This window comes from Mustela nigripes, chromosome 15 (assembly GCF_022355385.1).
Source record: "Mustela nigripes isolate SB6536 chromosome 15, MUSNIG.SB6536, whole genome shotgun sequence".
NCBI lineage: Eukaryota > Metazoa > Chordata > Mammalia > Carnivora > Mustelidae > Mustela > Mustela nigripes.
In genome coordinates this window covers 67,778,988-67,804,738 of record NC_081571.1, presented here as the reverse complement: position 1 = coordinate 67,804,738, position 25,751 = coordinate 67,778,988, and the positions used below count along the sequence as shown (strand labels likewise).

At 34.7% G+C, this 25,751-nt stretch overlaps 1 protein-coding gene across 1 annotated transcript in view; it reads right to left on the bottom strand.

The window, feature by feature from the left end:
- Window positions 1–25,751, bottom strand: part of GPC5 (glypican 5) — a 1,430,236-nt gene that overhangs the window by 278,345 nt on the left and 1,126,140 nt on the right. The window lies entirely within an intron of this gene.

Genomic DNA, 25,751 nt, shown 5'->3' with positions numbered 1-25,751 from the left:
CTACCTGAAGTAGTAGGGAATTTCAGTAAAGAACAATATACTGTCCAAGAGGGGAATATATACTACTGACTGGAATTCATCTGTGATATTTCAGGAATTCTGGACACTTTGGACAGGCTGCAAGAAGGAGAACATATACTAAAGGAAAATCAGAGATAGATAGGAAAACAGATATTTTGTAAAGTTCATTTTGGTAATAAAATATATTTTAAAGCCAAGTAATGATATATCATGTGAAATGATTCTAATTACTACTTTGTAACTGGCCCTTGACTGAAGATAATTTGTTGAGACTGAAAACAAGAAGGGACCTTCTTATGTATTTCAAAACCAATAAATATGTGACATCATGACCTATTCATGGAGGTTTTATTGCTAACGCATGCAGAAATACCATACTTTATTTAATAAGTTTTAATAAATAGGATTGCAGCACATAACAGCATCTATCAGTGTATATTTTAGAAGTACTAATGTCCTTTAACATAATGATAAGAAAGAGGTTCTTTGCACCTATATGATTTTGCCTGACCACTGATTACCACAGGAGCTCAGTGGCTAAGGGATGAAACTTGATGATGGAAAGCTGTGGAAAGTGCAACCAATAAACAAACCCAAGCTGCAGCTTGGTTCTATAAACCATGGCTGCCATGCTGGGTGAGTAATTATGCTATTGCAGAAATGATAAATAATGCTGTGCTATCTTCACTGGGAAAATGAAGTATTTCTTGCCCCTCAAATTGCTAAAGGTGAAACCTGCTTTCTGGGTCCCATCTGTTAGAAGGAAATAATCTGACAAGATAATTCTTCTTAAAGGGCTACATGTTTGCTTCTATAGCATGAAAATATTTAGTTTATAAATTTTACCTGCCCTTCTTGTCATGTTGTGAGGAGGAAGATTAAGGCCTAATTAAGATTCAAAGGAACAGATTTTAAAAATTGGAATTTCAGAATAATCTTGATTATGATTGGGGTTCTTATTTAGTTTCATTTAATAATTATTTTACTTTAAATATTTAAACAGGCAAAGAATGAAGAATGATTATTATTTAATCATATTGTGAGAGGCTAAATATAAAATAGTACAAAATTAGGGTACGAATGGTGTCTGTGAGTATATCTCACTGGATACTGAAAAGTCATTAGATTAAGTCTAAACTCTCAATGTCCCATTGATATTATATTTATTAGAATTCTTGTTAAATATTATAAGAGAATTTTATTTCCATCTTCTTTCCATATGTGATTAAAATTATATATGAAATTCATCTAAGCTGGGCCACCTCTAGTCCCAACCCAGCAGCAAGTCAGCTTCCCATCCAAAAAAGCATCAAGTTCTAAAGAAAGACTCAAAATGAATATTGACCTTTACTAAGGATCTTTTGAGGAAGCAATAATGAGGCAATTCATAACACAGCACACAGCACAACATGCCTACAATCCTCTTTCAAGATCTCTTTCTACCCTCAAAGTTTCATCACATATAACCACAGTTCATATTTTCTCCTCCTTCTCATTTAAAACTCCCTCATGCCAAGTGGCTTCTTTCTCGTCCTTCCTGCTCTGAGTTGTGGCTGCTGGTCTCCAGATATTTAAAATTTCATGCTATTAACCCGGAGACTCCCCATGGCACACAGTTTGGGGCAGTAGGGTCCATCCCCTTTGACTGCTCTGCTGGGATCCTGAGGAATGAGCTTCCCCATTCAATCCAGACATTTTCAGTGTATTTTGTTACTTTGGGTGGGCTGGGGGAAAGGGAGGGCAGAGATTGTCTTCAAATGCTACAGTTTGTACAGTACATTTGTACCGTTTAACCTCTTTTTAACTTTGTCAAATTATTACTATATAACCTGAGTCAATATTACAATTATAGAAAATAACTAATATGGTTATATAATTATAAAACATAACTTGAGATACGTTTTTCCTACAATTTACTTCAATTGATGAAGTTTGTATGGTGATGATTAAAGCAGAATACATTTTCACAGCAAGGAGAAGGAAAGATATTTAGCAGGGATCTGGAACTCCAGAGCCTTTGATGTGATTCCTGTGGTGAACACAAGCTCATGAAAGAGCTACAAAGTAGGAACACAAAAGAAAAAGGATTATACTTTGAACTATTAAAGCTTTGGCCTTTAGGACTAGCTAGCCAACCTCCATAGTGACACCACCTGTGAGTTTCAAGGACTATTCCTGCCCCTTGGACCAAAGGCCTAGATACTGTGCTTTATGCCTACACTTAATCTTTACTTTTTGCTTTTAACCACTCCAGTGAAGAGAAAAGGCAAGTAACTATAACTTTAAGGAAAAGGTCACTGAGGAAAATTTCATATATATATACATATTTACATATGTGTGTATATATAATATATATTATATATATAATATATATTTTATATTTATATATATTTATACATTATATATATTTATATATATATTTATATATTATATATTTGTATTTATATATAATATATTATATATAATGTATATATTATATACATATATACATGTATACATATATAATGCATATATTATATATACACACATATGTAAATATGTATATATATATTTTTTTCCCCTAAAGCTGAGAACACCTGAATTATGCCCACTAGGAAAATCTTCCCCCTATATATATATATATAATATAATATATAATATAATATATAATATATTATATATACACACACATATATGTAAATATGTATATATATGTATTTTTTTCTCCTAAAGCTGAGAACACCTGAATTATGTCCACTAGGAAAATCTTCCCCATCTTCTAAGGTCTCATTTAGTGTTAGTGCGTGTGTGGGGTAGGGGGAGTTGGCAGCATGACAGCCTAAATTTTTGTCTTTGACCTATATCGTCTACCTTCTCCTATTTTCAGAGTTAGAATACTAAATTCACACTGTACATTAAAACATGTGAGTTATAATTAAGGTTACTCCTAAAAAACCCATTGTTAGTTAATTTCTACTCAGATGTTATATAGCCAAAAACAATTTCCCAGTGATACTCTGTAACTTTCTGTAAGTGACTAAGAATAGTCATGAAGCCCAACTGAAATAAATTATATAGTGTTATGTATTCTTTTTTGGAAACGAAAATTTACAATCTGAGTTACTAAAAATAAAAGGAAAAAAAGTAATTTAATATGGGAATTCATATCATTGATGCCTTTTTAATACCTTATATTTGTAAACCTGTATTTAAGATAATATCAGAGATTATATGCCCAAATTAATCTAGATTCTCAGTAGACAACACCATACTGTCAAAATCACACTGATACAAGGTCCCAAAGAAAGAGAAGCTTGATGTCAGAAGGTTAATAATTTTTTGGATGTATCAATGTGGTAATAAAATCAAGCTGTGAATTAGACACAGAAACAGAGATTTGAATACTAGGGACTGTAAATCTAAATTTGCCACATATAAGTATATCCCTTTGGAAGACAGCTCTTCATGCAGTCCTCACATTTCTGTCTATCTTACAAGCAGAGATACTGAGCATCCTTTGAACTATCTCATTAAGAACACTTGTGTGGAGAACAATCTAGGAAAACAGGGAGAATGTCTACCTCCAGAACAAAGGCCCCGCTTGCTTAGAACCTTGAAGATCCTGATGGTGTCTTCTTGCTGAACAAAAGCAGGTGTTCTTCTACTTTCCGTTATAAAAGATGTGGGTTCCCGAAACTCAGTGTTTCTTTCCTGCAATGCAGCCCATTCTGTGAGCATGTCACCAGCCTTCTTCATATTGATTTTTGTGAACCGGGGTTTAGAAACCCAATGCAAAACTGCTGGCACTCTGGCTACTGTTATTATGTAAAAACCTCTCGGTATCTGCTATCATTCATGAGGATATGGTTAGATGAATTCCTAGTAGGACAAAATCTCCCATCCTTCATAGTTATAGACATATCTCACACTCAAATGGACATGACAGATGTAAAAAGCTGGTAAATATTTCCACTAAAGAGCTTTCCTAAATAATAATAATAATAATAATAAATGAAAAATTTAAAAAGAGTTTTCCTAGACCAAAGGATCTTTTCCACAGAATTTAAATTTGAATAGTAACAATAAAGTTCTAAGGGAATTTGCCTGGAAAAAATTTGCAATTCTGAATAGTTTTATCATACTCAGAAATAAGTGATTTGTACAGTTTTTTTAAAAATACAAATTGTTTCTATGCACAAGCCATAAAAAATCGCTTAAGTTACACTTGCAGTAACAATTTTATCTCACATTTGGAAACAGAATCTGGTCCTTACTGTAGGAAACCTACTAGAAGATATGTCATAACAATTAATCCACTACAATGGATTATATACCTGAAGATAAAAGAAGCTTCACTTCAAGAATTCTCTTCTAAGAGGGAAATTACATGTTTCATAAAAGTCACTTCATTTTACAACGTACTGTATAAGAGAAGGTTGTTAGGAGTACATGCTGCTTTTGGAAGCCTTTATTCTGTACCAAGGAGCTTCTGCAGCCCTCACAGTTTGTTCAGCAATTCCTCCATTCACCACGAGTTGGCATCCTAGTAGCCTTGGCAGAAAATGTTCTAAATAGTCCTAACTATCCCAAGTCTTCATTACTCGTCCCTCTCATTCTAAGCAGGTCAGTCCTTCAACTACATTTCTCCTTAGCTAATTTTTTTTTTCCATGTGTCCATCCACATAACTTTTTTGTTTCACTATTTCTTCAGAAGGAAGAAATATTCCCCTAATTTACATGCCTGAAACTTTCATTCTTTTCTCTTCCCCCAACCTCAATCCATTAAAAAGTGTTACAGGATATTGAAAAGTCACTATTTTCTCTCTTTTGCCACGTTCTTATTGAGATGCTAATTCTCTTCTGCAGTATATTTTAAGAATTATGAAGCTGGTTCGTCTAACGTTAGCCCATCATCCACTTCCAGATTAAATAAGAGCATATTAGCATGGAATAATACAGAATAGTATTAAGCAACACGGAAGGAATCAGGTGCTTCTCCTCACTTCAATCTTAGTATAACATTCAAAGTTCCAATACAAAAAAAAAAAAAACCAGAAAACAGAAAACCTACCTAAAGTTTTAACTAAAAACATTTGAATAAGGGAACAATTTACAGAGCTGTGGAGAAGCTTCTAAGAACCAAAAATGGAACATGAAATAGTCTGTGGAACAAACAACAAAGAGGAACTATTGTGATTCCTAGGCCTAGAACTATTGTGATTTCCTAGGGAGGAAAACAGAATTAGTGGTTCTCGGCCCCAGGATAGTAGCAGCTATATAGCTAACGGAGAGGGCTTCCAGGAGGGATTATACCTTCAGGAGAGGAACAGAGTCACTGCCATCCTGCAGGCTCGCAGGGATGGGGTCAGGAGAACAAATACCACAGCTTTTATTTCTCCCAACATTTTCTTTTTCCTTATGGTGCTAGACTAACCAGAAGCCAGAGGACTCAAAGTTAGGGCAAACCAGCCCAGGATAAATAGAACAGACTGCCTTTAAACGTCTGAAGATTAGAGACTGCTTGATCCGGGGAAGTTAGGTGTGAGGTGCTTCAATGTTGCCAAGAGTCAGGGCAAAAATTTATTTATGTTTTCTGTGTGCTCTGTGTTGGACTTCACAGAGGAAGCCTAATTAAAATCTATCTTTAGTAAAATTGTTGTTACCCAAAGCGATTATCAGAGATGACTCTAACAGAGGACCAGACTTCTGGCAGCTAAGGCTTGGGACAGAAGTCCTAAGGGTTCTGCCAGATATGGGAGCTGAAAATAGCATGGAGGTTGGGGATGGAAAACTACCAGCAGTGATTTCCCAAGGAACCCGAGTGGCCCATAGTAGAGTCCGCTTCGGACATTCGCCTTAACCAAGAGCCATTGTCTGACAACGCTTTGGAGGTGGTTATTCAAAACTTTATCTTTTCCCTTTTTTCCAACTTCACTCCCTCAATCCAAATAATAACTAGTGGGGGGGGGGGCGTAAAAAGCACGAGACAGTGAAGCTGACCTTGCATCATTTTCCCTTGGAACATTTCCAGCCTTAAGGAAGAATGGCTGGTGAAATAGGAATTTTACATTAGTGGAGTTGACATGCACAAGGCCTGATTGGAATATTTAATCTTTCAAATGTGAGATGATAAATTAAGGCCTGAGTGTGGTAAGAAAAGTTGTGCTATCTGAGACTTCATCCAGGGGTGTGAGGAACAAATCCACAGGTATTCAAATGTAGTGGTCCAGAAAGAGAAAGCCAGTTTGTAATTTCCCCCATTGCAAATCCAATTCCTGCAAAGAATTATGACATTCACTACATTGTTTCTCGACCTCCGACATTCTGCCTACAAACAGGTTTAGATGTCCCACATTCTAAAAGTCTCCCCAACTCCTGACAGTACTAATGCATTGAGTCCTGGATTTCAGCTTTTTCCTTTTCTTTTTTTTTTTTTTTGCCAAATACTTTAAATGGTAGCTTTTGGTGGTATTCCCTCTCACAGTTTTATCTTAACTATTTTGATTTAATTGTCTTGGCATTTTAATCTCTAACTTTTGGAATTAATTTTGTACGAATACCACCAGTGATTTTATACTAAAAAAAAAAAAAAAAAAAAAAACCAGGATCTGGTAGATTACCTGAAAATTCCCTTCCTGGGAAAGCCTTACCTGCTTTGTTCAAAATAGTTCTTCCTATGCCTGCTCTATTAGTTATTTGACAACTGTGGAATTCAGCTTTATTAAATGTTAGGTATTCTAGATTGATTCTGAAAATCTATTTTTTTTTTTGCCTCTTCATTTGTTTTTAATCCTTAACTTATTATTGGATATTTTTCAGGGATTTTTTCCCCCTTATACTTCTGGTTCTTTAAGCCATTTCCGTCTCTAGATTATCCCTTCAATTATTTTTCTTCATTTTAAAATATCTCTATAAGATTTTATGTGCATTTTAAAAATAAAAATCAAGTAGTAATAAATATTAATAATAAATATGGTCAATTTCCATCCTTTAGTCCACTTATGTTCTCCAAAGGTAATAATACTAATTCTCATAGCTATTATTCTGGTATTTATTTTCATCTTTCTAAATAAAATGGGTTGTTGTGACACATAGTTTTTCATTACATACTGCAATCATGGTAGATAATAATATGGCTATTTAATATTTAACCTCTGCAGATTCGTAATATGGTTAAATAATATAATATTCAAGTGAATCAATATTAATATGCTTTTTTTTTCAAAGATTTTATTTATTTATTTGACAGATCACAAGTAGGCAGAGAGGCAGGCAGAGAGAGAGGAGGAAGCATGCTCCCCACTGAGCAGAGACCCTGATGTGGGGCTCAAACCCAGGACTCTGGGATCATGACCCAAGCTGAAGGCAGAGGCTTAACCCACTGAGCCACTCAGGCGCCCCGGTATTAATATGCTTTTGACTAGCAAATATTATTCAATTCAGGTATTAGAAAATTATTTTCTTTATACTTGATGCAACTTTTGCTTTTCCAGTGGTAGAAATTTCCTACTCTGTTTTGTTCTTCACTTTTAAATCTTTTTTTTTTTTTTTAAAGATTTTATTTATTTGACAGAGAGAGAGAGATCACATGTAGGCAGAGAGAGGGGGGAAGCAAGTTCCCTACTGAGCAGATAGCCCAATGTGGGGCTTGATCCCAGGACCCTGAGATCATGACCTGAGCCAAAGGCAGAGGCTTTAACCCACTGAGCCACCCAGGTGCCCCTGTTTTTGGCTTTTAACATACTTTTCTAATTACTGGCCACGGCTTGTCATACTTCAAATGATTGATCAATGGTTTGTCGATGACTTCTCCTACATTTGATGTGCTACATTTTTATCTGTAATAAAAATTATTTTCTTTCATTTTAAAATCAATTTCATATACCTTTCATTTTAGAATTTGTGTATATGATCCATCTATACTATGAAATCAAAATTATTTAGGGAGAAGAATCTTAACTTAATCATCTTTGTACTCTTCATCGTATTTATGAAATCCATGTTATTTGAATTTAAATAAACTGACTTGAATATGTATATGCTATCTTTGCAAAGAATGTGTCAACCTAAAGATAATTGGTGATTCATTTCATAAAGCTGCTGTATAACACATATTTTAAAATTTGCTGTTCCATTTCAAATAATAAATGTACTTTAGTGCATGCATATCTGAAGGTATTCATAATAAAAAGCAGTTATTAGGGTTATAAGGAAATTCAATATGGTATAACATGAAATATGCCATTTTAAACAAACAACTACCAATTCTCAGCATATTATCTCTGTGCATAAGTAATTTGTTTACTGACATAGAAAGCATTATTTCCAACTGCTTGACAAGAAGTCTCATAGTTTTTTATTTTTTTAATATAAATTGAGTGATTTAGTTTTGAGAAAATTAATGATCATTTATTCCACAATTACTTTTGTAATTCCTATTATAAAAGGACTGTTGTGATTTAACAAAAAAATTTTTTAATATAGATGTGACAATTTATTCTTGGATACTGAATATGTGAGCCAATAAAGACAGAAAGTTAAATTTAGTAAATTCTTAATCTGTTTTACTTCAATATCTTAACACCATTAATAGTCTGAAGGAGGTCATTAAGATAAAAAACAAAGTTAATATTTTTTTAGTGACCCATTACCTAACAATATCGATCTGTATTTTAACTTAATTGGAGTGACTCAGTTTGTCAGCAGCATCTGTATTAATACACAAGTTGAAACCAGCAAATACTTCTTCTAAAAATCTATTTAAAATTGAGGAAGGAAGAATTAAAATGACCTGTTTTTTCATTGCTGGCATATCTAATTACCCATATCTAATTACCCATGTTATCCATGTTCCCCATAATTAATATTAAGGTTAGCTATTTACTCTTAAATCTTCTATGGTTCCTCAGATCATAAAGAGTGACTAACATGAGAGAATGGGGGGGGGAGTGTCAAAAGAACCTAAATGTTTATCTTTTTTATTTAATCTTTCCTTGCAATAATGTATCTTTAGTTTGTCAGTGTTCAGATTATAATGACAATCACTTGTGAGGAAAAGAATCACTTCAGTTTGCCTGAAGGGAGCATGTTAATAAAAACCTGGGCAAGGATGGTCATTTGTGCAAAAAGCAACTATAATATAGATATCCATCAAAATGTACCTTAAGTTTTAGAGGTTCCTTAGTATGAATCAGAGAGGGAAGGAAGGGAAGGAAGGAAAAGAAGGGAGAAGGATGGAAAGACAGAGGAAGGAAGGAAGGCAGGGAAAGAGAGAAAATTGTAAAAAAGATGCAGAGAATGGGAAGAGCTGGAAGAACTCATAGTTGGGTTATCAATTGCTATTTAAAATGAAATGACTGCTTCTATGTAGAGAATACATTCTAGAAGGCAACCCTGCTATGGGAAGATAAGATGAAGAAATTGCAGCCAGCCAGGAGTGAAATGATAGTCTTTAAGGAGTGAGATAAGAAGGAAAACAAGAAGGAGAGGAGTTTGTGATGTGCTTGGGAGGGAGAGTAATTTAATTCAATGTACTGAAGGATTACTTATAGAAGGAAAGAGTGTCATCGATGACTACTCTTACATTACTGGGTTGGACAACCAGAAAAGAATGGATTATCATTGGATGGAGAAGATTTTGATGGACGAGGAATCAAAATTAATAGTATGATTATCTTAAGTTAGATAAAGAGAGAGGTTAAGCCTTTATTTTAAATTATTCTCTAATTTTTTCCTATTATCTTGTGATATATTATGTGTCTTTTTCCTTTCCTGTTCCCTAATTCCTACTCCCTTCCCTAATATTAAGTTACTTTGTAGCTTAAGTATTGAAAACGTCGTTGATTTGAAATATCAGTTTCTGGATTTATTTATTGGCACTATTTTTTCTTTTTTTTTAATTTAGTAATGTGTATTTCTTCTCTCTGGTTAACCTTGTCCTTTTAGCACTTTTAAAATTAAATGTTTAATTCATTTTTATTATACTTTCCTTTTTAAGCAACATAAATATTTAAAGCTATTTTCTATTTTTTTTTTCAGAACAGTTTTTCTATAATCCAGTCTTGATATGAAATACCTTCACAACCATTATTATAAAGATATTCTACAAATTCAGTTTTTGTTTTTTACTTGGGTTAGAGGTATTTAGTAAAGGGTTTAAAAATTAAACAAAAAAAACTAAATAATTAAGAGTTTTCTCAGTATTTATAATTTCATAATTAAAGTCTTATAACAACATGTGTGTTCTTTTCCATTGTTGAATTTATTATCTGACTTATTTCAATATTCTATAACACTTGACATTAGGGTATCCTACTTTTTATATAATTGAATATATGAACATATATATTTATATTTGTGTATTATGTTATTTTATTTATATTTTCCCAATTTTTACTAATACTTTGCCTACTTTCATTTTCATGGTCTTAAAGAGGGATATTAAAGTCTTTTAACATTAGTGTCCTTTTTCTTTGTAGCTCTCACAGTTAATATAGTTATGGTTTTATGTGTTTTGAAGCTATACTATTTGGTACATAAGGATTCGTGAAAGAGAGTCTTATACAGTTATTCTTTTATGTCATGTTGTTATTAAAATTTCCATATTTAAAGCTCATTATTTAAGTTATAAAATCCTAAAATTTTTTGTTTAAATAAATCCAATATCATCAACAGTATGATAGATTTAGATCATGGTAGTTTAAAAATGCATGTCCTAGTACCTAGGAAGAAAAAAGAAAAAGAAAGAAAAAATGCATGCCTTAAATTTTAGTAAAATAAAACGGGTTGGAGGAAGCAAGATGGCAGAGGAATAGGAGACTGAAATATCATTAGGAGTTCAGCTAGATAGTTATCAAATCATTCTGAACACCTACAAACTCAACAGGAGATAGAAGAGGAGAAGAGAAGCAATTCTAGGAAAGAAAATTGACCATTTTCTGAAAGGTAGGATGTGTGGAGAAGTGAATCTGAAGTGACAGGAGGATAGACCATGAGGGGAAGGGGGCAGCTCCCAGCAAGTGAGAGAGAAGCAGAGCACAAAATTGGAACTTTTAGCTAGAAGTCTGCTCCACTGAGGGACATTGCTCCAGAGGCTAAAGCGGGAAGTGGAGCCCTCACAGGCACAGTATGGTCTCAGGTCCCATGGGGTCACAGAAAGACCAGGCAAGCTTCAAGGTATTCGAGCAGGGAAGCCGGCTGCAGAGACAGAGCCAAGGAGTATGCTTTCAGCTCAGGGTTACCTTAAACTATGATCCAAGGCACAGTCAGGTTTCTGCTCTTAGAGCAGGGACCCCACAAATTGCAGATCCAGAGAAACCTCCCCTCCTTCCTCTTCCAGGAAGAGTGGCACGGGAGCATACGACAGGAATCTACTGGGTTTGGAGACCCCAAAAAGGGCTGTGTGACAGATAGAAACACTCGATCATAGGCTGGGTGAGCACAGAGTGCAGTCGCAGACCAGGGAGATGGGAGGGACTGACTGCTTTTCTCTGAGGGCGCACTATGGAGTGGGGCCCTGAGTTCTCAGCTCCTCCAGGCTAGAGATTGGGAGGCCACCATTTTAATTCCCATCCCCCAAAGCTCTATAGAAAGCATTCAGGGAACAAAAGCTCCTGAAAGTGAACCACAAACCTGAGCAGATTACTTAACCTGGCCCCTGGCAGGGTGGTACAGTTTCACCTTGGACAAAGACATTTGAGAATTACTGCAACAGGTCCCTCCACCAGAAGATCAGCAAGAACATCCAACCACAACCAAGTTCACTGATAAATGAGAACTATCAAACTCCAGAGCTAGGGGAAAGCAAAACATAGAATTCATGGCTTTTCCCCCATGATCCTTTAGTCTTTCAAAGTTAAATTTTTAAAATTTTATTTTTTTTCTTATTCTATTTTTTAACTTTATTTCTTTCCTATTTTAATGTTTTTAATTATTTTATCTTATCAATACCTTTTTAAAAAATCTTGTCAAATTTACATTGTTATAGTCACATTATCCCTTCATTGTATTTATTTAACCTTATCTTTTGTATACACATAGGTTTTTTTTTCCTTTAAAATTTTAGGATACAATTTCTTCTAATAGATCAAAATATACCCTAACTCTAGTGCATGGCTTTGTTCTAGTCTCCAGCCTGATAACATTCTCTCCTTTTTTTTTTTCCTTTTTCCAACCAACTTATCAATTCCTTTTTTAGAATATTTTCTTTAATTTTATCTTTACAATAATATTCCATCCCTTCATTGTGTTTACCCCTAATATAAGGTTTTTTTAATATATATGTAAGTTTTTCTTTCTTTAAAATTTTGGGAGGTAGTTTCTTCTAAGAGACCAGAATACACCCAAAATCAAATGGGTTGCTCTGTTCTATTCACCAGTCTAATATATATATATATATACATATATATATATATATATATATTAGTCTATACCAGTCTAATACACACACACACACACACACACACAGAGTTTTTTTTTTCTCTTTCTCACTCTGCCCCAGTTTTGGGTCTCTTCTGAGTTGGTTAGCCTATATTTTTCTGAGGTCTTTGTCACCAAACTAAATGTTTTAGTATTTTGTTCTCTCATTCATCTATACTTACCTGGATAAAATGACAAGACAGAAAAACTCACCAAAAAAAAAAAAAAGAGGGAGTACCAACAACAGCTAGGGACCTAATCAATATGGACATTAGTAACATGTCAGCTCTAGAGTTCAGAATGATGATTATAAAGGTGTTAGCTGGGCTCCAAAAAAGCATGGTAGATATTAAATAATCCCTTTCTGGAGAAATAAAAGAACTAAAATCTAACCAAATTGAAATAAAAAAAGTTATTAATGAGGTACAATAAAAAATGGAGACTCTTACTGTTAAAATAAATGAGGCAAAAGCGAGAATTAGTGATATAGAAGACCAAATGATGGAAAATAAGAAGCTGAGCAAAAGAGAGACAAAAAAACTAGACAATGAGGAGAGAGCCAAGAGATAAGTGATACTGTAAGTTGAAACAATATTAGGATAATTGGGATCCCAGAAGAAGAACAAAGAGAAAGGGGGGCAGAAGGCATATTGCAGCAAATTATAGTAGAGAATTTCCCTAATATGGCATAGGGAACATGCATCAGAATCCAGGAGGCACAGAGAATACCCCTCAAAATCAATAATAACAGGCCCACAACTCATCATCTGATAGTATAACTTACAAGTCTTAGTGACAAAGACAAAATCCTGAAAGCAGCTTGGGACAAGAGGTCTATAACACACAATGGTAGAAATATTAGATTGGCAGAATACCTATCCAAGAGACCTCGCAGGACAGAAAGGGCTGGAATGAAATATTCAGAGCACTAAATGAGAGAAATATGCAGCCAAGAATATTGTACCCAGGGAGGCTGTCATTGAAAATAGAAAGAGAGATAAAAAGCTTCCAGGACAAACAAAAATGAAAAGAATTTGCAAACACCAAAACAGCCCTATAGAATATATTGAAAGTGATTCTCTAAGCAAAAGGAGGCTAAAGAATATCCTACTAAAGAATGAATAGGTTAACCAGGAAATTAAAGAAGAATTGAAGAAAAATTCATGGAAACAAACGAAAATTAAAACACAGCTCATCAAAATCTGTAGGACACAGCAAATGTGGTCCTGAGAGAATAGTATATTGCAATACAAGCCTTTTTCAAGAAACAGGAAAGGTCTCAAGTACACAACCAACTCTTACACTTAAAGGAGCTGGATAAAGAACAGTAAAGAAAGCCTAAACCCAGCAGGAGAAGAGAAATCATAAAAATCAGAGCCAAAATCAATGAAATAGAAACCAAAAGAACAGTAGAAGAAATCAATAAAACTAGAAGCTGGTTCTTTAAAAAAATTAATAAGATTGATAAACCACTATCCAGACTTAGCAAAGAAGCAGAAGCAGAAGAAGAAGAAGAAGAAGAAAAAGAAAAATTAATAAATAAATTTTAATAAATTAAAAATTAATAAAATCATGAATGAAAGAGGAGAAACAACAACCAACACCAAAGAAATACAAACAATTATAAAAATATATTATGAGCAACTATACAGCAGAAAATTTGACAATCTGGAAGAAATGGATACTTTCCTAGAGATGAACAAACTACCAAAACTGAACCAGGAAGAAAAGAAAACCTGAACATACTGATAACCATTAAGGAGATTGAAGCAGTCATCAAAAATCTCCCAATAAACAAACAAGATCCCAGGGCCAGACAGCTTCCCAGGGGAATTCTATCAGATAATTAAGGAAGAATTAATTACTATTCTCCTGAAATTGTCTCAAAAAATAGAAATGGAAGGAAAACTTCCGAACTCATTTATGAGACCAGCATTACCTTGATCCCCAAACCAAACACCTCATCACACATCACCTGTAATTGGAGAATTACAGACCAATATGCCTGAAGAATACAGATGCAAAAATTACCACCAAAATACTAGCCAATAGTATTATTGGATTATTCGCCATGACCAAGTGGGATTTATTTCTGGGTTGCAAGGATGGTTCAACATCCACAAATCAATGTGATACATTAATAAAAGAAAGAACAAGAACCATATGATACTCTCAGTGGATGCTGAAAAAGCATTTGACAAACTATAGCATCCTTTCTTGATCAAAACTCTCCAAAGTGTAGGAGATACATACCTCAATACAATGAAAGCAATCTATGAAAAACCCACAGCGAATATCATTCTCAGTGGGGAAAAACTGAGAGCTTTCCCCCTAAGGTCAGGAACATGGCAGGGATGTCCACTATTACCACCGCTATTCAATATAGTACTAGAAGTCCTAGCTATCAGGAATCAGACAACAAAAAGAAATTAAAGGCATCCGAATCAGCAAAGAAGTCCAACTCTCACTCTCTGCAGAAATTATGAAACTTTATGTGGAAAACCCAAAAGACTCCACTCCAAAACTGCTAAAACTCATATGGGAATTCAGTAAAGTGGCAGGATACAAAACCAATGCACCAAAATCAGTTGTAATTCTATACACCAACAGCAAGACAGAAGAAAGGGAAATTATGGAGTTGATCGCATTTACAATTGCGCCCAAAACCATAAGATACCTAGGAATAAATCGAACAAAAAGGCAACAAATCTATACTCAGAAAACTATAAAGTACTCCTGAAAGAAATTGAGGAAGACCCAAAGAAATGGAAAAATATTCCATGCTCATGGATTGGAAGAACAAATATTGTAACAATGTCTATGCTACCTAAAGCAATGCACACATTTCATGCAATCCCTATCAACATACCATCAGTTTAAAAAAAATGGAACAAATAATCTTAAAATTTACATGGAACTATAAAAGACCTTAAATAGCCAGAGGAAAGTTGAAAAAGAAAGCCAAAGTCAGTGGCATCATAATTCCAGACTTCAAGCTCTATTACAAAGCTGTAATCATCAAGATAGTATGGTACTGGCACAAAAACAGACACATAGATCAATGCAACAGAATAGAGAGCCCAGAAATAGATCCTCAACTCTATGGTCAATTAATTTCTGATAAAGCAGGAAAAAATGTCCAATGGAAAAAAAAGACAGTCTCTTCAAAAAATGGTATTGGGAAAATTGGATGGCCACATGCAGAAGAATGAAACCGGACCATTTCGTTACACCACACACAAAAATAAACTCAAAATGGATGAAAGACCTCAATGTGAGGCAGGAATCCACCAAAATCTTTGAGGAGAACACAAGCAGCAACCTCTTCCACCTCAGCCACAGCAACTTCTTCCTAGAAACATCGTCAAAGGCAAAGAAGCAAGGGCAAAAATGAACTATTGGGATGGGACTTCATGAAGATCAAAAGCTTTTGCACAGCAAAGGAAACAGTTAACAAAATCAAAAGACAACTGACAGAATGGGAGAAGATATTCATAAATGACATCTCAGATAGAAATGGAAGGAAAAAGATAAAGGGCTAGTATCCAAAAATCTATAAAGAACGTATCAAACTCAACTCCCAAAGAACAAATTATCCCATCAAGAAATGGGCAGAGGACAGACAGTTTTGCAAAGAAGGAACAGACAGTTCTGCAAAAAAAGACATCCAAATGGCCAATAGACACATGAAAAAGTGCTCTACTTCACTTGGCACCAGGGAAATACAAATCAAAACCACAAAGAGATACCATCTCACACCAGTCATAATGGCTAAAATTAACAAGTCAGGAAATGACAGATGCTGGCGAGGATGCGGAGAAAGGGGAACCCTCCTACACTGTTGGTGGGAATGCAAGCTGGTACAGCCACTCTGAAAGACAGTATAGAGGTTCCACAGAAAGTTGAAAATAGAGCTACCCTATGACCCAGCAATCACATTACTGGGTGTTTACCCTAAAGATACAAATATAATGATCCGAAGGGGCATATGCACCCAAAAGTTTACAGCAGCAATATCCACAATAGTCAAACTATGGGAAGAACCTAGATGCCCATCAACGAATGAATGGATAAAGAAGATGTGGTTTATATATGCAATGGAATACTATGCAGCCCTCAAAAGAAATGAAATCTTGCCATTTACAATGCTGTGGATGGAACTAGAGGATATTATGCTGAGAGAAATAAGTCAATCAGAGAAAGACAATTATCATATGATCTCTCTGATATAAGGAATTCGAGAGGCAGGGTGGGGGTTTTAGGGTAGGGTAGGAAAAAATGAAAAAAGATGGGATCAGGAGGGAGACAAACCATACAAGACTCTTAATCTCAAACTGAGGGTTGTTGGGTGGTGGGTAGAGATAGGGTGGCTGGGTTATGGACATTGTGGAGGGTATGTGCTATGGTGAGTGCTGTGAAATGTGTAAGCCTGATGATTCACAGAACTGAACCCCTGGGGCAAATAATACATTATATGTTAATTAAAAAAATAGGAAAGAGAGAGAGAGAAAGAAAGAAAGAAAGAAAGAAAGAAAGAAAGAGTGGGTGGGAAGGACAGAAAGAAAGAGAAAGAATGAAAGAAGAAAAAAGAAAAAAATAGTTCAACAATATTAAATATTTCTTGCAAATTCACTGATATTTCACTATCAAAAGTATATTATTAATAATACAATCAATTGTAATAGCTTTGTATGGTGACAGATAATAACTACACTTAGCGTGGTGAGTATTTAGCAATGTATAGAACCATCAAATCACCATGTTGTACACATGAAAGCATACTATATGTATTACATTTCAATGAAAAAAAGAGAACATTAGTGTTAGTAAATCACTGCAGACAAAGTCTGTTTTGCGGCTACCAGTTATGTCCCACAGAGCATATCTAGATTTTTTTTCACCTATCATTGCCTGCACGCAAATTATGTTATGGTCTTGTTAAGCAAACATATTTGATTTAAAGAGGTAAATTCTGATTGCTATGCATTAGCAGGAGGCTAAAGACACTGACATTCACTTTCTCTGTATTTCCACAGCAGAAGTTTAAAGAAAGAAGAAGCATAAATTTTTATCATACCCTAAGGTATCACCATATATTTCTTCAGAAAACTTAGCTTTTTGTCATTATTCTTTAAGGTTCTTCAATTTTATTGAGGAAAAAGCAAATCCTTATTTGTATCAGCTTTTTCATCTGCTTTACATACTTTTTGGGTATATATGTGGTTGGTGGGGAAAATTTTCTTGGTTAGAGTAGTTAGGGAAATGTGGCATTTGTTACACATTTATAAGCCTTCTCAGAAACTTAAATTAGGCTACTTAGCATACATAACACTAAACGAAGTCTCTTTTACTGCCTTTGTAATATTTAACACAAATCATTTTTTTCAAAATATGTTTTTTTTTCTTTGTTTTTAATATCCCAGAGAACATGCTTTGGTAATGTTACTCTTGATACATGTGGTTTTGTTTCATTGTTGTTGTTGTTCTTAGGATTTTATTTATTTGACAGAGAGAGGTCCTAAGTAGGCAGAGAGGCAAGAAGGGGGTAGGGGAAGCAGGCTTCCCACCAAGCAGAGAGCCTGACATGGGGCTTAATCCCAGGACCCTGAGACCATGACCCGAGCCAAAGGCAGAGATTTAACCCACTGAGCCACCCAGATACCCCAATACATGTGTTTTTAAAGCATGCTCAAGAAGGGTATACAGATTCTGAAAGCCAATAGATCATTCCTGATCACAAAATCAAATAAATAGAAATATCCAGAGGTCAGCCTCCTTCTCTGATTGCTGTGGTGGGCTCCCCTAGTGCTGCTGCTTTACCACAGGTACCACAGAAATGTGGGCACATTGGCAGGTCTGCATAGCCTACCTTACACTTCCCACACTGCTGGAAATGCAAGCTTCTCTTTTTTGTGGTTCAAGTGATCAATATATTTGATGTTATGCCTATTACCTTTCTAGCACCATTTGAGATAGAATATCCCTATTATTTATGAAATTGTCTATACCACTAAGTCTTAACTGTCAACATAAATAAAAGGTTGTGATAAAGTGACCAGTGGACTTGGAATCAGAAGACAGGCTTAGCCTCCATCTATGTGATGTCTGGAAGTCTTAAAAAGTCTAGAGTGTCTTACTTAAATGACCAGATTCTTCTTCCTTAAATACGAAATGGAGGTAATCATATGTATAGAGAATGATGTTTACAGACTGAATTATATGACCCTTTTAATAAGGAAAGTATTACCATTATGTCATTTTCGTGTCCACATTTAAAGAAATGTTTCCTATTGGATGTGTGTAGGTTGTAAAATATTTCGGGCACTTTCATCAACATTTGCCCTTTGATAGAGTTAGCTTTATTTTGCAAAAGGTAATTCTAAAAGAAACTTGGATCTGTGATCAGAATTGTCTATTATGTGGGACTCAGATCAGTATCCTGGAATAAAGATATAAGAACTTGAAAAGGTATTTAAAATTATCTTGTCTCTCAGCGCTCCTCCCCTCCTTCTACTCTTGAAAGAATGTGAGGCTGGTGAGACTAAAGAGTTCCCTGAGGTTTTACAAGTGAGTGACAGACCTGGGAATGGAACCCACTACCTCTAACTCGCTCTTCTACCACACTCACTTGTAACCAACCATCTTAATTATTTACAGGAGCAGGAAAATGGTTTCTCTGCCCAAAAGTATCTCATCCTTCTGCCAACTGGCTTGAAATTGTAATATTAGAAAATTCAAAGGATGTGTAGTCTTCAAAATGTTTAATAAATTGCAAATATCTGTGGAGAATAATAACTGACTGGTACTCATTGATATCGAACCTTTCTACCTGTGTTAGTCAGGCAAGGATCACAAGACAGTTAAAAAAAAAAAAGAAAAAAGGGAACAATACATTACATTTGATAAGTGAGAGCTAATAAGATTAAAAGATTCTTTCCTTTACTGAAAATCCCAGGATAAAATAAAACCCCTTAACACAGTGCACACCTCCATAAATGGAACCTTCTCTGGCCCCTATCCTCTGCACATTTCCATTCTAAGTCACATTCTAAGTGTATTGGATACTCACTTGATCTATCTTCTCACATCTCTGTGACTTTTTCACATCCTGTAAATACAGCTCCTGTCTGATTATTTTTTCTCATCATTCCCCTCCCTATCATTTTTAAATATAACACAGCGTGTTTTTGAAGTCTTTCTTAATCTTTGAACCCTGCAGATAAAGGGAGACCTCCTCGTCCTTTGCAATCGTCCTCTTGCACTTACCTACACCGCATCCAAGTATGATACGGGAATATTGATAACATTTACATGTGGTGTTGTAAGAAGCAATACATATGTAAAGCATTTAGAAGAGGCCCTGGCAATTAAACATTTGTTATTTTTGCTTTTGTTATAGCATACATTAATATGGGTCTATCTTTTCCACTAGACCATGAACTACTTTAGGGCAAAGCATGTCGGAAGCACTGTATCCCAATAATTATTATTTTTATATACACCTTGTGCTTATCATAATGTCTGGCATAGAGCTGGCAATAATAAAATTTTTTCCGTGATTACATGGCTGAATTTTGTTGGGAGAATAAATGTATTTTCTGCCTAAAGAGATCTCTGTGCAAGGCTGGGCACTATAAGATCCAAAGGCAGTAGCTTAAAGCTCTGTAGGAAGAAGTACAAGTTTTCCTTTGATGTAAGAGTGGTCAGGAAATAAAAGTAAATCGGGAAATATGATGGCATCAGACCAAAGTTTATGCAACCTTATAATTTACTCAGAAACATCCCTCTCTATGAAATTTGTTTTATTAGACTCATTGAATAATTTATTCTCTTATTTGGATCAACCTTATGAAGGATACAATACATAGAAAAATCTTGTGATGGAAGATTAATCATTTTCCATAGGTATTCAAATCTCCAGAAAGTTAATAATAAATTATTCTAATGATAATCACTGAAATTCAGTATTTTTGGAAAATTTACACAAATGTAGATAATGGCACAATTCTTGATATGCTTTGATTGCTCTGAAATGGCAGTTTTCAATAAATATTGAAATTAGGTGATAATCGCTAGCATTATGTATTATTTATCAGCATTCAGATTGCCATGAATAAGGATGCCCTTTTACACATTTACCTCCCTTCAAAGACCTCAGAGAAAAGAGATCATTCCAAATGCAGTATTATTCTTTATACCTTTTCATTCTTCATTATTTATTGTAGAAATGCATGTATATTTTTGGGGTAGTAGGGGAGTTCATTTTACCCAGCGATGCCTAAAATAGCTCTGAGCTAAAAATATTCTCCCAGGGACCCAATGCAAATAAGCCTCCCATGCAACTTTAATGGCTGATTCTTTGAAACTTTTGTAAAACTAAAGCTCTTATATTTTGGGATCCGACAACAGTAGAAATAGTAAGAACATCCTGTTTTATATATACTGACACAAAATATACACCAAAAACATGACTTCCTTGCCCTTATAAACACTTATTTAGTTATACTGCCCAAGAGAAAGACAAATGGTTTTGAAAGAGGGCATAGAATGCCTTCAGTGATTTAATAATAAATTAGAATTTTCTCTTTAAAATTTATTAGAGCAATATTTGGAATAAGTCTTATTTATAGAATTTTTTAGGCTCTAAAAAGTTTTAAAACTTTTAAAAAAGTTATTTAAAAATAACTGGGTTATTTAATAACTGGTAGAACCTTGGCCTGCTAACTATTACAGTAAGAAACTTGAGAACTGCTGATTCTATTTTATAGATATTTAATAGCTATATAGATACTATATTGTATATTTAATATCTATATAGATATTAATATAGATCTTTGAAGGTGGATTTTTTGACAAAAATATTTTGAATGAGTTACTTTATTGAAACTTAAGTATTGTTTACTTCCTTGCCATGAACATCTGTTTCCTAAAATATTGGTTGTAAGCTCTAGTCTTAGAAGTTGTTTCCAGACAAAAGGAAAGACCAAGGATGGGAGATGCTTGATTCTCAGTGAGTGAAGCAGTCATGGCACCACAGCCTACACCGATGGGGTACAGGAAGAGAAACTTCTCTATTTCATGACCCGTACTGGGATGATCTCCCCACGATTAATTCTATTCCTTACTTGGGAGCCACCGGTTGGAACTATATTTTTAAGGTACATGGTTATCAGAATTTAGTCCCTTTGCCATTTATCCTAGCTCCTTTTCCTGATTTTATTAGGGACATAAAACTGTGTTAGACTTCCAGATATCTCATAGAAATATTTGGACGGCCTAGGGACTTATGAGATTTTTTTTAAAGATTTTTATTTATTCTTTTGCCAGAGAGAGAGAGAGAGAGAGATAGCACAGACAGGGAGAGCAGCAGGCAGAGTGAGAAGGAGAAGCAGGACCTCCGCTGAGCAGGGAGCCCCACATGGGACTCCATCTCAGGACCCTAGGATCATGACGTAAGCCAAAGGCAGCCGCTTAACCGACTTAACAACCCAGGTGTCCTAACTTAGAAGATTTTGGTGTATCCTGCAGAATGTATTGAGGATTTCTCCGGGCAGAGAAATCCTCTCAGATTAAGGAAAATATATTGCTGTGGATCCTCTTCTTTCCCTTCAAAAGGTCTGAATGTTGTTTCTAGATTAGCAATAGCAAAATGTGTCTAAGCTGCCTCAGTGTGACACAGCGAAAGTGATACTTTTCTCTAAAGTGAGACAAATAATTGAGGTATTGTATATAATCTCAGAATTGTCATGATATAGTTTTAAAGGAAGATAAGAGTGCATTTTTTGATTTTTTTTCTAGCTGAAATAAGAAGCCATTTATAGCCCATTATCAAGATTTCACTGGGAAAATTTTGAATTATATGATAAACTAGCTGCTACAACTGTGTGAAATTGTTCACAAACAATTCATGAGCTCTCTGGGTTAACTGCAGTAATGTGAAATACAATAATCCTATTTATTTTCTTTCATGAAATAGTTTTTCTTTAAATGACAAAATATCTGTAACAATTACAAACCCAGAGAGTGTTTATTTTACCTGGCATGAATTCTAGTTTAGCTCAAAGTTTAATAGATACCTTACTTTTTTTGGTTTTTGAACAGAAAATTCAACTTTACCCAAGGAAATGTTAAGATTGTCTTTATATTGAACTTTAATGTTAATACCACTCAAATCTTGATATACTTTAACTATGTGAATCTTATGTTTTCCTCACTTAAAGGCATTAATAAAACGCACTCTAAGATTAGATGCCTGTGCCTGTTTTTCATGCGTGAAAACTGGTCAACACAGCAGGAGCATAAACCTCATTATTGGGACCAGTTCAGGTCCATTACTTTAACCAGTCTCATCACAAAGCACTCTATTTTTTGCTTACATACTGAATAGTAAATGGAGGTTAGATAAAGTTTTATCTAGTGAAGCAAAAGAACTGGTTCCTTCTAATGTATTTCTTATAACTTTCCTTTGAATCTTGGGACAAACCTGTCAGATGGGTATTATTTTCCCCTTTAAAAAGCTGAACAAAAAGGAAGTAAGGATTTGTTTAAATAGTGTCAGAATCTATATCCCCTTCAGCCACACCTCACCATGCCACCTTTCTTTCCTCCCATCGTTTTCTCCTCTTGATACATTTACTAGCACACCTACTATGTGCTATAAGATTCTTCCTTATTTCTGGGGTTTTTTAAATTTGTGAGGCTTTTTTGTTTGTTTTGTTTTGTTTTTTACACTCGAGTTGCTGAAAGAGTAACAGGAAATTCATAGTCAAACACAAACAATAAACTAGAATGTAGTAGGCCAGTCAACATAGAATAATGCACAGAATTCTCTGCACAGAGAAGGAAATAGTTAACCTTTGGTCTGGAGAGAATGGTGTACAAAAGCCAATTTGACCCACAAAGAAAGCAGTAGTGTTTTTCAAGGTGAGGAAGAAGAATTCAAGGTGAGGACAAAGAGATTGCAGGTACAAACTTAAAGAGGCATGGGATAGGTTATATAGAGAGAGTAGCACAACTCATGCTGATGCAGTGTGATCGGAGAACAGGAAAAAACAGAATGAAGTAGTTGAGACAGTGGGGACATAGCTAAATTATCAGGATAATGATGATTGTGTGTAACGAATGAGTATTGGGATTACAACTCTATACTCTGTATCATAGGGTAGAATTCTGGGATCACATTCAACACACACACACACACGTAAGTTTGGGTGACAATTTTCTACTTCACTTATTTATTTATATTTGATAATTTTCTACTTGAACTTGAACTTGAATGTCATTAATTAAAGCAAGTGATCCAAGTTTCTTTAAAACTCTACAATGCAGGAGGAACTCTACTAATTCAACTATCTACAAGGAAAACTCATATAGAACATGACTACGCTATATATCAGTATAGTCAGATTTACTTCCAGGTAACAACACTGAAGCTTTTAATTTCCTGCTATAGAGAATAGCATTTAAAACCTTATTTAGTAATTTTTAAAAACACTTTCAGAAATAGATCATTAAGTTAACATCTGTAAATAAGGCAGAAGGCGTAGTTTGGAGAGTCATTTCAACTAGTTTTCAATCAAATAGAAATATGATTTGTTTACACTCTGTAGTAATGCTTACAATGACCCCTAATTAGGTTTTATTATAATTATTTCACTTATCAATATACATCTATTTACATATATATATATATATATTTCAGAATACTTAATTCTTTAGCCATACATCCGGTCATAACTACCATTAGGTAGAAGGAGAAGAACTACCCAACAATGATAAGCAAACTATCCACTCACTACTGCACTGTCTGTGCAGGTGCTCCTCCCCAACCCATGCCGGAAGACAAAGAAGAACTATGTGGGGAGCTAGTAGGACCCATGTGATAAACTCCCTCTTACAAAAATAATAACTATCAGGAAAAATACTCCAAAATGAAAATAATGCAAAAGAGAGTAAGCACATCTTTTCAGCATCATACATGGGTACTTTCTAAAACCCCCACCCACTAATTATTTCATTTTTTAAGAGAATACGCCTCTGCTTGCCTTGTCTATTTACTATTTAGTGATAGCCCACATACTGCAAAATTAAATATTAACCATTAAGTTTCTGGCTAGTGGAGAAATAATTCTGCACAATGTTAGCCAGTTATGTATACATATCTTTAGGAGACTTTGTATTTTTTTTTGAATTTGTATTGTATTTTTAGCATAGACAGAGACTGGGGGGAGGGTAGAGAGAGAAGGAGTCAGAGAATCTTCAATAGGCTCCAAGCCCAGGGCAGTGCCTTACAGGGGGCTTGATCTCACAAGCCTGAAATGATGACCTGAGCCATAATCAAGAGTGGGATGCTTAACTGACGGAGCCACCCAAGAGCCCCAGTGATTTTTATTTTAAAAATTTCAATAAATACCCAGTTATTGTAGTGTTCTTAAAGCCAGATTTGAAATCTTGCTAATTTCCATTAATGAATTAAATAAATCTTTGACATGTATTTACTTTATATTTTTAGGAGAGTCATGCATTTGACTTAACATTGACACTAACATATATTATGTACTTGTTATGTGCACTGTTTTAAGAACTTTAGAATTGTTATCTACATTAAACTTCACAAGTCCGTAAGGCCAAGTATGATTAAAATAATTTTCTCAGATAAGAGAGTATGTGAGGGGTGAATTAAGTATTCTAATATCAATAATAATACACTTATTCCCTTATTTATACATGTTTACTGAGCAATTACTATGTGCCAATTACTTTTATAGGCACTTGGAACACAAATGACCCAAATAGATAATAAACTTACTCTTCTAGAGCTTACATTCTAGTCCATGTAGAAAAGAAAGAAAGAAAGGAAAAAGAAATACAGTAAATAACATACAAAATAAATAAATCTCATACTTTATGTACTTGATTTCACATTTATTTCTGCCTGTTTTCAAACAGCATACTCTTAATCACTTCACTTTATGATCAAAAGTGTTAAAAATAAAGGGAAATTCATATTAAAAATCTAGGTTACTATAGTTATTGATTCTCTTATACCCACTAGACAGCTCACTTTGACCTACAAAAGTGAGACCTTTTCAAGGAAAATTATCAGATCACTTCTTCTCAAAGCTGAAAACAACTCTAATGTTCTCAACCCAGGTCAAAAAACACACACGCACTTTTGCAAAGGACCGTGTGCAATTGCAGAAACAACACGAGACTCTATGTAGTGGGCTGAAAAAGGAAACTTGCCTGCATAGCATTACCTTCTGCTAGAAGGGAAATAATAAAATTATGTCTGATACTCCCAATTTTCTTTTTTGTACCCTCCCATTCTCCTG